General features: G+C 38.3%; 1 long non-coding RNA gene across 2 annotated transcripts in view; it reads left to right on the forward strand.

Moving 5' to 3' along the window:
• LOC104006141 (uncharacterized) overlaps positions 1–12,691 on the forward strand; it is a 148,463-nt gene that overhangs the window by 58,663 nt on the left and 77,109 nt on the right. The window lies entirely within an intron of this gene.

The following is a 12,691-nucleotide window of genomic DNA, read 5'->3' on the forward strand; positions in this document are numbered from 1 at the left end:
ATATGATTTTTCATTTTTAGCATGTTGATATGGTAGATTACATTGATTAATTTTCAAATGTTGAACCAGCCTTGCATACCTGGAAAAAAATCACACTTGATGTATAATTCTTTTTTATACATCAATCACTGGATTCACTTTGCTAACATTCTGTTAAAGATTTTTGTGTCTATATTCATAAGAGTTATTAGTGTTAGTTTTCTTCTTTTTTTGGCACCATCTTTGGTTTTGGTGTCACAGTAATGTTAATTTTATAAAATGAACTTGGAAGTATTTTCACCTCTTCTATTTTATGGAGGAGATTGTGTAGAACTGTTATTCATTTTCATTTTTTCTTTTTAAAGATAGGTTCTTGCTTTGTCACCTAGGCTGAAGTGCAGTGGTGTGATCATAGCTCATTGCAGCCTCAACTTCCCAGCTTCAACTGATCCTCCCACCTCAGCCTCCTGAGTAGCTGGAACTACACATGTGTGTCACTAAGCCCAGCTAATTGTTGTATTTTTTGTAGAGGTGGGGTCTCACTATGTTGCCCAGACTGGTCTGGAGCTTCTGGGCTCAAGTGATCCACCCACCTTGGCCTTCCAAAGTGCTGGGATTACAGGCATGTGCCACCATTCCCAACCTATGTTAATTCTTTAAATGTTTGGTAGAATCTCCTTTTTGAGATGTCTTAAGTTATAAATTAAATTACCTTAATGATTATAAGGTTATACAAATAATCTATTTCTTATTTCATGAATTTTCATACTTTGCAATTTTGAGGAATTGATCAACTTTACCTAAATTGTCAAATTTATCTGTGTAGAGTTGTTAATAGTGTTATTCCCTTATTATCTTTTTGATGTCTGCAGTGTCTGCAGCCATATTGTTTTATTCTTTTTTTTTGAGGTAGAGTTTCACTCTTGTCGCCCAGGCTGCAGTGCAGTGCTGCGATCTCTGCTCACTGCAACCTCCGCCTCCCGGGTTCAAATGATTTTCCTGCCTCAGCCTCCCGAGTAGGTGGGATAACAGGCGTCTGCCACCATGACCAGCTAGTTTTTGTATTTTTTTAGTAGAGGCGGGGTTTTGTTATGTTGACCAGGCTGGTCTTGAACTCTTGACCGCAGGTGATCCACCTGCCTTGGCCTCCCAAAGTGCTGGGATTACAGGCATGAGCCACCGTGCCAGGCCATTTTATTCTTAATATTAGTTATTTGTGTCTTCTTTTTTTCTTAGTTTATTAATTTTGTTGAACTTTTCAGTGCTCTTGTTTCTTCCATTTTTCTCTTCTGTTTCATTAATTTCTGTTCTTATTTTTCTTATTTCCTTTCTTCTGTTTGTTTTGGGTTTGTTTTGCTTTATTTCTTTTGTTTATTTCTGTCTGGGAACTGAGAGAAAATGTATATAACCTAGATTTCTGAGAACTTAGAGGCCTTGCTAAACTGTGATTTGGACAATGGCTAGGAGATAATGAGACATGGAGTTTGATGGGGTTGGGGTATGGCATGGGTGGGTTCCAAAACAAAGAACTGCAAGTGTGAAGGCTCAGAGACAAGAGAGCCTGAGATCATTCTTTGAGGGGCAGACTTTGGGGGAAGCATTGAAAGGACCTCAGTGTGATTGAGGCATTGAATTCAAGGGGTGAAATGACAAAATGTGAGAATAACATGGAAGGCTGATGTAGAGAAAGGAGTCGCAGGCTGGGTGCAGTGGCTCACACCTGTAATCCCAGCACTTTGGGAGGCCTAGGTGGGGGGATCACCTGAGGTCAGGAGTTTGAGACCAGCCTGGCCAACATGGTGAAACCCTGTCTCTACAAAAAAAATACAAAAATTAGCCAGATGTGGTGGTGCACCCCTATAATCCCAGCTATTTGGGAGGCTGAGGCATAAGAATTGCTTGAACTCGGGAGGCAGAGGCTGCAGTGAGTCAAGATCATGCCATTGCACTCTAGCCTGGGCGACAGAGTGAGACTCCATTTCAAAAAAAAGAAAGGAGTAGTTGAGAATCCAGGAGAATCTGCTCAATTGGTAACTGGCTATGTAATTCTGGAAATTCACTGTACTTCTTTGGGTCTTGATTTCCCTCTCCATAAATGAAAGAGACAGTCAAGTGATGTCAGAGCTTACATCAGCTCATATCCTATAAATGCTAAGTTCAAGAGGTTCCTCTAACAAATGGCTTCTGTTTGTGGGGTGGAGTGGGTTAATACCATTCTTGCCTAAGAGTCTTTGCATAAGCTCTGGAGGCTTGGCCTGCATTTTTTTTCCTCTCAGGGAAGTTTATCCCAGATCCTCTATAGCACATTTTATTCTGTTACCACACATCGTGCTAATGTTACAAAGGCAATATTAATGTTTTACCACTGGTGCCAACATGAAATGCTCCTAAGTCATAAAAAAAAGAATTATCAAGTCAATTCCAATAAAGTGTATTTAAACAGAAGTAGTATTTCCTGATAGCTATTTCAGCAATGTAAATTGCATGAGGTCTTTGTGAATAAGTTAATGAAAAAAGCCTTCTTCCTGGGTTAAGTTCTGGAATTAAGTTTCAAGATAGGGATAATACTGTTTAAAATAAATTTCTAGGGCTCATTAGTAGTCACTACCTATTAGTCATAGTTAATGTGAGTGGCAGAAATGGCAGATTTTCTGTTCTTTTTATTGCTTCTCAACTTTGCACAAGTGGCCATTCCATAAATAAAAGCATGCTTTCCATCAAATTATTATCAATGCCTATCTCATCTCCTCAGATAATTAGATTTACTCTTTGCATTTACCCCAAAACTTTGGTGACTTTGATCTTTAAGTATTTTTGAGAATTAATTTTAAAAATGCACGATAACTCTGTGTTTTCTAACCTTCAGCTTAGTTTTTCTCACAAACACTGTTGTATGAAACATTGTGTTAGCCTGATGCTTTGAATATGAATACCTGCAATTTTGCTAAATTCTCAGCATGTTTCTCTTTTCTATAAAGGTGAAGCTTCTAATCCACTGTTAGCAATGTAGGGGTGTCTTTTGCTTTTCTAGGACTAGTGATGAATGGATTTCAATACTCCCTCGCTGTTGGTGACTGATGGAATGCACCCATTTGAATACCGCCTGGGTATAGGAGTCAAATATTTAGTTAAAGATTTTTAAAGATAGCAAATTAAAGGTAAATTTAAAAATTCTATAAATCTATTTGATTACATTGTTTTTTTTTATTATTATACTTTCAAGTTTTAGGGTACATGTGCACAATGTGCAGGTTAGTTACATATGTATAAATGTGACATGCTGGTGTGCTGCACCCACTAACTCGTCATCTAGCATTAGGTATATCTCCCAATGCTATCCCTCCCCCCTCCCCCCACCCCACAACAGTCCTCAGAGTGTGATGTTCCCCTTCCTGTGTCCATGTGTTCTCATTGTTCAGTTCCCACCTATGAGTGAGAATATGCAGTGTTTGGTTTTTTGTTCTCGCGATAGTTTACTGAGAATGATGATTTCCAATTTCATCCATGTTCCTACAAAGGACATGAACTCATCATTTTTTATGGCTGCATAGTATTCCATGGTGTATATGTGCCACATTTTCTTAATCCAGTCTATCATTGTTGGACATTTGGGTTGGCTCCAAGTCTTTGCTATTGTGAATAGTGCCGCAATAAACATGTGTGTGCATGTGTCTTTATAGCAGCATGATTTATAGTCCTTTGGATATATACCCAGTAATGGGATGGCTGAGTCAAATGGTATTTCTAGTTCTAGATCCCTGAGGAATCGCCACACTGACTTCCACAATGGTTGAACTAGTTTACAGTCCCACCAACAGTGTAAAAGTGTTCCTATTTCTCCACATCCTCTCCAGCACTTGTTGTTTCCTGACTTTTTAATGATTGCCATTCTAACTGGTGTGAGATGATATCTCACTGTGGTTTTGATTTGCATTTCTCTGATGGCCAGTGATGGTGAGCATTTTTTCATGTGTTTTTTGACTGCATAAATGTCTTCTTTTGAGAAGTGTCTGTTCATGTGCTGCGCCCACTTTTTGATGGGGTTGTTTGTTTTTTTCCTGTAAATTTGTTTGAGTTCATTGTAGATTCTGGATATTAGCCCTTTGTCAGATGAGTAGGTTGCGAAAATTTTCTCCCATTTTGTGGGTTGCCTGTTCACTCTGATGGTAGTTTCTTTTGCTGTGCAGAAGCTCTTTCATTTAATTAGATCCCATTTGTCAATTTTGGCTTTTGTTGCCATTGCTTTTGGTGCTTTAGACATGAAGTCCTTGCCCATGCCTATGTCCTGAATGGTAATGCCTAGGTTTTCTTCTAGGGTTTTTATGGTTTTAGGTCTAACGTTTAAGTCTTTAATCCATCTTGAATTGATTTTTCTATAAGGTGTAAGGAAGGGATCCAGTTTCAGCTTTCTACATATGGCTAGCCAGTTTTCCCAGCAGCATTTATTAAATAGGGAATCCTTTCCCCATTGCTTGTTTTTCTCAGGTTTGTCAGAGATCAGATGGTTGTAGATATGTGGCATTATTTCTGAGGGCTCTGTTCTGTTCCATTGGTCTATATCTCTGTTTTGGTACCAGTACCATGCTGTTTTGGTTACTGTAGCCTTGTAGTATAGTTTGAAGTCAGGTAGTGGGATGCCTCCAGCTTTATTCTTTTGGCTTAGGATTGACTTGGCGATGCACACTCTTTTTTGGTTCCATATGAACTCGAAAGTAGTTTTTTCCAATTCTGTGAAGAAAGGCATTGGTAGCTTGATGGGGATGGCATTGAATCTATAAATTACCTTGGGCAGTATGGCCATTTTCACGATGTTGATTCTTCCTATCCATGAGCATGGAATGTTCTTCCATTTGTTTGTATCCTCTTTTATTTCATTGAGCAGTGGTTTGTAGTTCTCTTTGAAGAGGTTCTTCACGTCCCTTGTGAGTTGGATTCCTAGGTATTTTATTCTCTTTGAAGCAATTGTGAATGGGAGTTCACTCATGATTTGGCTCTCTGTTTGTCTGTTATTGGTGTGTAAGAATGCTTGTGATTTTTGCACATTGATTTTGTATCCTGAGACTTTGCTGAAATTGCCTATCTGCTTAAGGAGATTTTGGACTGAGACAATGGGTTTTTATAGATATACAATCATGTCATCTGCAAACAGGGACAATTTGACTTCCTCTTTTCCTAATTGAATACGCTTTATTTCCTTCTCTTGCCTGATTTCCCTGGCCAGAACTTCCAACACTATGTTGAATAGGAGTGGTGAGAGAGGGCATCCCTGTCTTGTGCCAGTTTTCAAAGGGAATGCTTCCAGTTTTTGCCCATTCAGTATGATATTGGCTGTGGGTTTGTCATAGATAGCTCTTATTATTTTGAGATACATCCCATCAATACCTAATTTATTGAGAGTTTTTAGCATGAAGGAGTGTTGAATTTTGTCAAAGGCCTTCTGTGCATCTATTGAGATAATCATGTGGTTTTTGTCATTGGTTCGGTTTATATGCTGGGTTATGTTTATTGATTTGTGTATGTTGAACCAGCCTTGCATCCCAGGGATGAAGCCCACTTGATCATGGTGGATAAGCTTTTTGATGTGCTGCTGGATTCGGTTTGCCAGTATTTTATTGAGGATTTTTGCATTGATGTTCATCAGGGATATTGGTCTAAAATTCTCTTTTTTGTTGTCTGTCTGCCAGGCTTTGGTTTCAGGATGATGCTGGCCTACTTTCTATACTATTTCTATATGGCTGTAACATTTAAAATTACTACCCACCTGTAATCCCAGCACTTTGGGAGGCCAAGGCGGGCGGATCATGAGGTAAGGAGATCAAGACCATCCTGGCTAACATGGTGAAACCCCGTCTCTACTAAAAATACAAAAATTTATCCGAGCGTGGTGGCAGGTGCCTGTAGTCCCAGCTACTCAGGAGGCTGAGGCAGGAGAATGGCGAGAACCCAGGAGGCGGAGCTTGCAGTGAGCCGAGATCACGCTACTGCACTCCAGCACTACAGCACTGCAGCCTGGGTGACAGAGCGAGGCTCCATCTCAAAAAAAAAAAAAATTACTACCAACAGTGTGCAAGGATTCCTGTTTCTCTGTATCCTCACTAACACTTGTTATCTTTGGTTTTTCATAATTGTGACCTAATAGGTGTGCGTGATAGCTCATTGTGGTTTTGATTTTCATTTCCTTGATAATTAGTGATATTAAGAATTTTTTTCATATACGTGTTGGCCGTTTGTATGTCTTCTTTGAAGGAATGTCTGTTCAGGTTCTTTGCCCATTTTTAAGTTGGTTTATCTGCTTTCTTGCTATTGAGCTGTTTGAGTTCCTTATACATTTTGGATGTTAACCCCTTAGGTGTATGGTTTGCAAATATTTTCTCCCATTCCATAGATTGTGTCTTCAGTCTGTCAATTGTTTTATTTTCTGGGCAGGAACTTTTTAGTTTGATATAATCCCATTTGTCTATTTTGCTTTTGTTGCCTGTGTTTTAGGGTCATATCCAGGGAATTATTTCCTAGACAAAAATTGTGGAGCTTCCCCTCTGTGTTTTTTTTTTTTAGTGGTTTTAGTAGTTTTACAAGTTTCAAGTCTTATGTTTATGTTTTTAATCCATTTTGAGCAGATTTTTGTGTGTGTGGTGTGGGATAAGAGTCCAATTTTATTCTTTTAAGTGTGGATATTCAATTTTCCCTACACTGTTTATTAAATAGATTATCTTTTCTGCATTGTACATTCTTGACACCCTTGTCAAAGTTCAGTTGATTATATATACAGAGTTTTATTTCTGGACTCTTTATTCTGTTCCATTGGTTTATATGTCTGTTTTTAAGCCAGTAACATTCTGTTATGATTTCTGTAGCTTTGTAATATGTTTCAAAATTAGGAAGTGTGATACCTCCAGTGTTGTCCTTTTTCAGTATTGCTTTACTATTTGTAGTCTTTTGTGCTTCTATATGAAATTTAGAATTTCTTTCTATTTAAAAAATCCAATTGGAATTTTGATAGAGATTGTATTGAATCTCTAGATCTCTTAGGGTAGTATGGAGACCTTACCAATATTAATTCTTCCAATTCATGAACATGGGGTATCTTTCCATTTGTTTGTATCTTGTTTGTTTTTCTTCAGTGTTTTGTAGTGAATGGTGTTCAAATCTTCACCTCCTTAGTTAAGTTTATTTCTAGGTATTTGATTCTTTTTAGTGTCATAAATGGGAATAAATGGGATTATTTTCTAATTTCCTTTTTAGATAGTTCATTGTTAGTGTATATAAATGTGACTGATTTTTTTAAAATTTTACTTTAAGTTCCGGGGTACATGTTCAGAACGTGCAAGTTTGTTACATAGGTATACACATGCCATGGTGGTTTGCTGCACCCATAAACCCATCATCTACATTAGGTGTTTCTTCTAATGCTATCCCTCCCCTAGCCTCCCCGCACATGACAGGCCTCAGTGTGTGATGTTCCCTTCCCTGTGTCTGTGTAGTTCTGATTGTTCAACTCCCGCTTATGAGTGAGAACATGCGGTGTTTGGTTTTCTGTTCTTGTGTTAGTTTGCTGAGAATGATGGTTTCCAGCACAATTCATGTCCCTGCAAAGGACATGAACTCATCCTTTTTTTATGGCTGCATAGTATTCCATGGTGTATATGTGCCACATTTTCTTTATCCAGTCGGTCATTGGTGGACATTGGGTTAGTTCCAAGTCTTTGCTATTGTGAATAGAGCCACAATAAACATATGTGTGCATGTGTCTTTACAGTAGAATAATTTACAATCCTTTGGGTAGATACCTAGTAATGAAATTGCTGGATCAAATGGTATTTCTAGTTCTAGATCCTTGAGGAATTGCCACATTGACTTCCACAGTGGTTGAACTAATTTACACTCTCACCAACAGTGTAAAAGCGTTCCTATTTCTCCACATCCTCTCCAGCGTCTGTTGTTTCCTGACTTTTTGATATCGCTGTTCTAACTGGCATGAGATAGTATCTCATTGTGGTTTTGATTTGCACTTCTCTAATGACAAGAGATGAGCTTTTTTTCCTATGTTTGTTGGCTGCATAAATGTCTTCTTTTGAGAAGTGTCTGTCATATCCTTTGCCCACTTTTTAATGGTATTTTTTTCTTGTAAATTTAAATTTGTTTAAGTTCCTTGTAGATTCTGGATATTAGCCTGTTATCAAATGGATAGATTGCAAAAATTTTCTCCCATTCTGTAGGTTGCCCGTTCACTCTGAAGATAGTTTCTTTTGCTGTGCAGAAGCTCTTTAGTTTAATCAGATCCCATTTGTCAATTTTGGCTTTCGTTGCCCTTGCTTTTGGTGTTTTAGTCATGAAGTCTTTGCCCATGCCTATGTCCTGAATGGTATTGCCTAGGTTTTCTTCTAGGGTTTTTATGGTTTTAGGTTTTACATTTAAGTCTTTAATCCATCTTGAGTTAACTTTTGTATAAGGTGTAAGTAAGGGATTCAGTTTCAGCTTTCTGCATATGGCTAGCCAGTTTTTTCAGCAGCATTTATTAAATAGGGAATCCTTTCCCATTGCTTGTTTTTGTCAGGTTTGTCAAAGATCAGATGGTTGTAGATGTGTGGTGTTATTTCTGAAGCCTCTGTTCTGTCCCATTGGTCTATATGTCTGTTTTGGTAGCAGTACCATGCTGTATTGATTACTGTAGCCTTGTAGTATAGTTTGAAGTCAGGTAGCATGATGCCTCCAGCTTTGTTCTGTTTGCTTAGGATTGTTTTGGCTCTGTGGGCTCTTTTTTGGTTACATATGAAATTTAAAGTTGTTTTTTCCAATTCTGTGAAGAAAGTCAATGGTAGCTTGATGGGGATAGCATTGAGTTTATATATTACTTTGGGTAGTATGGCCACTTTCATAATATTGATTCTTTCTATCCATGAGCATGAAATATTTTTCCTTTTGTTTATGTCCTCTCTTATTTCCTTGAGCAGTGGTGTGTAGTTCTACTTGAAGAATCTGTCATGTCCCTTGTAAGTTGCATTCCTCGGTATTTTATTCTCTTTGTAGCAATTTAAATGGGAGTTCACTCATGATTTGGCTCTCTGCTTGTCTATTGTTGATGTAGAGGAATGCTTGTGATTTTTGCACATTGACTTTGTATCCTGAGACTTTGCTGAAGTTGCTTAACCGCTTAAGGAGATTTTGGGCTGAGATAATGGGGTTTTCTGAATATACAATCATGTCATCTTCAAACAGAGGCAATTTGACTTCCTCTCTTCCTATTTGAATACCTTTATTTCTTTCTCTTGCCTGATTGTCCTGGCCAGAACTTCCAATACTATGTTGAATAGGAGTGGTGAGAGAGGGCATCCTTGTCTTGTGCTGGTTTTCAAAGGGAGTGCTTCCAGCTTTTGCCCATTCAGTATGATATTGGCTATGGGTTTGTTATAAGTAGCTCTTATTATTTTGGGATATGTTCCATCAATATCTAGTTTATTGAGAGATTTTAGCATGAAGGGATGTTGAATTTTATTAAGGTCTTTTCTGCATCTATTGAGATAATCATGTGGTTTTTGTCACTGGTTCTGTTTATGTGATGGATTATGTTTATTGATTTGCATATGTTGAACCAGCCTTGCATCCCAGGGATGAGGCCAAGTTGATCATGGTTGATAAGCTTTTTGATGTGCTGCTGGGTTCAGTTTGCCAGTATTTTATTTAGGATTTTTGCATTGATGTTCATCAGGGATATTGGCTTGAAATTTTCTTTTTTTGTTGTGTCTCTGCCAGATTTTGGTATCAGGATGTTGCTTGTCTCAAAAAAATGAGTTAAGGAGAATTCCTTCTTTTTCTATTGTTTGGAATGGTTTCAGAAGCTCCTCTTTGTACCTCTGGTATAATTTGGCTGTGAATCCATCTGGTCCTGGACTTTTTTTGGTTGGTAGGCTATTAATTACTGCCTCAATTTCAGAACTTGTTATTGGTCTATTCAGGGATTTGACTTTTTCCTGGTTTAGTCTTGGGAGGTTGTATGTGTCCAGGAATTTATCCATTTCTTCTAGATTTTCTAGTTTATTTGCATAGGGGTGTTTATTGTATTCTCTGATGGTAGTTTGTATTTCTATGGGATCAGTGGTGATATCCCCTTTATCATTTTTTAATTACATCTATTTGATTCTTCTCTCTTTTCTCCTTTATTAGTCTAGCTAGTGGTCTATCTATTTTGTTAATCTTTTCAAAAAACCAACTCCTGGATTCATTGGTTTTTTGAAGGGTTTTTTTTGTGTGTCTCTATCTCCTTCAGTTCTGCTTTGATCTTAGTTATTTCTTGTCTTCTGCTAGCTTTTGAGTTTGTTTGCTCTTGCTTCTCTAGTTCTTTTAATTGTGATGTTAGGGTGTTGATTTTAGATATTTCCTGTTTCCTCTTGTGGGCATTTGGTACTATAAATTTCCCTCCACACACTGCTTTAAATGTGCCTCAGAGATTCTGGTACATTGTGTCTTTGTTCTCATTGGTTTCAAAGAACATCTTTATTTCTTCCTTCATTTTGTTATTTACCTAGTAGTCAATCAGGAGCAGGTTGTTCTGTTTCCATGTAGTTGTGCAGTTTTGAGTGAGTTTCTTAACTCTGAGTTCTAATTTGTTTGCACTGTGGTCTGAAAGACTGTTTGTTATGATTCCCATTCTTTTGCATTTGCTGAGGAGTGTTTTACTTTCAATTTGTGGTTGATTTTAGAATAAGTGCTATGTGGGGCTAAGAATAATGTATATTTTGCTGATTTTGGATAGAGAGTTCTGTACATGTCTATTAGGTCTGCTTGGTCCAGAGCTCAGTTCAAGTCCTGAACATCCTTGTTGATTTTCTGTCTCATTGATCTGTCTAATATTGACAGTGGGGTATTAAAGTCTCCCACATTATTGTGTGGGTGTCTAAGTCTCTTTGTGTGGGTGTCTAAGTCAGATTGTTTTATGAATCTGGGTGTTCTTGTATTGGGAGCATATATATTTAGGATAGTTAGCTTTTCTTGTTACATTGATCCCTTTACCATTATGTAATGCCCTTCTTTGTCTTTTTTGATCTTTGTTTTCTTAAAGTCTGCCTTATCAGAAACTAGAATGGTAGCCTCTGCTTCTTTTTGCTTTCCATTGCTTGGTAAATATTTCTTTATCCCTTTATTTTGAGCCTATATGCATCTTTGCACATGAGATGGGTCTCCTGAATACAGCACACCAATGGGTCTTGACTCTTTATCTAATTTGCCAGTCTGTGTCTTTTAATTGGGAAATTTAGATCATTTACATTTAAGGTGAATATTGTTATGTGTGAATTTGATCCGTCATCATGATGCTAGCTGGTTATTTTGTATATTAGTTGAAGTGGTTTCTTCATAGTGTCATTGGTCTTTACATTTTGGTGTGGTTTTGCAGTGGCTGGTACCAGTTTTTCCTTTCCATAGTTAGTGCTTTCATAGTACCTCTTGTAAGGCAGGTCTGGTGGTGACAAAATTCCTCAGCATTTTCTTGTCCGTAAAGGATTTTATTTCTCCTTTGCTTATGAAAGTTAATTTGGCTGGATATGAAATTGTGGGTTGAAAATACTTTTCTTCAAGTATTTTGAATATTGGCTCCTAATCTCATCTGACTTATAGGGTTTCTGCAGGGAGATCCACTGTTAGTCTGATGGGGTTCCCTTTCTAGGTAACCTGGCCTTTCTTTCTGGCTGCCCTTAACATTTTTTCCTTCATTTCAACCTTGGTGAATCTGATGATTGTGTGTCTTGGGGTTGCTCTTTTTAGGGAGACCCCCTGAAACTATTGCTACGCAATAAAAGATGAAATGCTCCTGATTATTGTAAATACAAAATTGCATGCAGGATTGTGTAAAGACCATGCCAGGTTGGACTGCCAGAATGAGCCAACAGTGTGTGATGTGCTTCCCCCTGCAGAGAGCCTATGAATGGACGTGCAGTCAGGGAGGCTTCACATTACCAAGATTCCTATCCCAGAAAAGCAGATGTTCATAGCTCTGGGAATGGAATACAACCGTTGTGGAGAGCCTATAAATGGACACATGGGGGGCGCCTGTCCATATGGATAAGATAGGGCTATAAACACCCTCATCTTGCCATGGCTCTTCTAGGCCTCTTTAGGGTTAAGGCATACTCCCTTCTGAGAATTTCTGGTCTAACCAGTTGTCTAGCTTCACGTCCTGTTTCTATGGATTGTTTGTAACCAGCTTTTGCTGCAACTGTTACTGCTGATTAATATCTTGCTAATCATAGGTTACGGAAAGACTGTGTTTCTATTTTAAGGCTCTGTTAGAAATTACTGAAGCACACACTATATTGTAAATTCTTATCCCTGTATAGTGTACTTCGGCATACAGATGTTATGTTAAAGAACTACTTCATCCCCATGTGACCATCTCACCTCATAATCAAATGACCCTAAATCCCTCACTAACCTACCCCTGCCCTCACTAAACTTAATAATAAATTCTGGTATATCCAGTGCATTGTTGGCACCACGGGACCAGATGGCTGTGACCCCCCTGGACCCAGCTTTCACTATCTTGTGTTTGTCTATTATTTCTCGACCTGCTGATCCACCTGGGAAGAAAGAGAGAGTCCCGTTGCATTGCGAGCTGCTGGCCAGATCCTTGAGGAGTATCTTTGTGGTGTTCTCTGTATTTCCTGAATTTGAATCTTGACCTCTCTTGCTGAGTTGGGGAAGTTCTCCTGGATTATCCTGA

The sequence above is a fragment of the Pan troglodytes genome, chromosome 3, assembly GCF_028858775.2.
Source record: "Pan troglodytes isolate AG18354 chromosome 3, NHGRI_mPanTro3-v2.0_pri, whole genome shotgun sequence".
NCBI lineage: Eukaryota > Metazoa > Chordata > Mammalia > Primates > Hominidae > Pan > Pan troglodytes.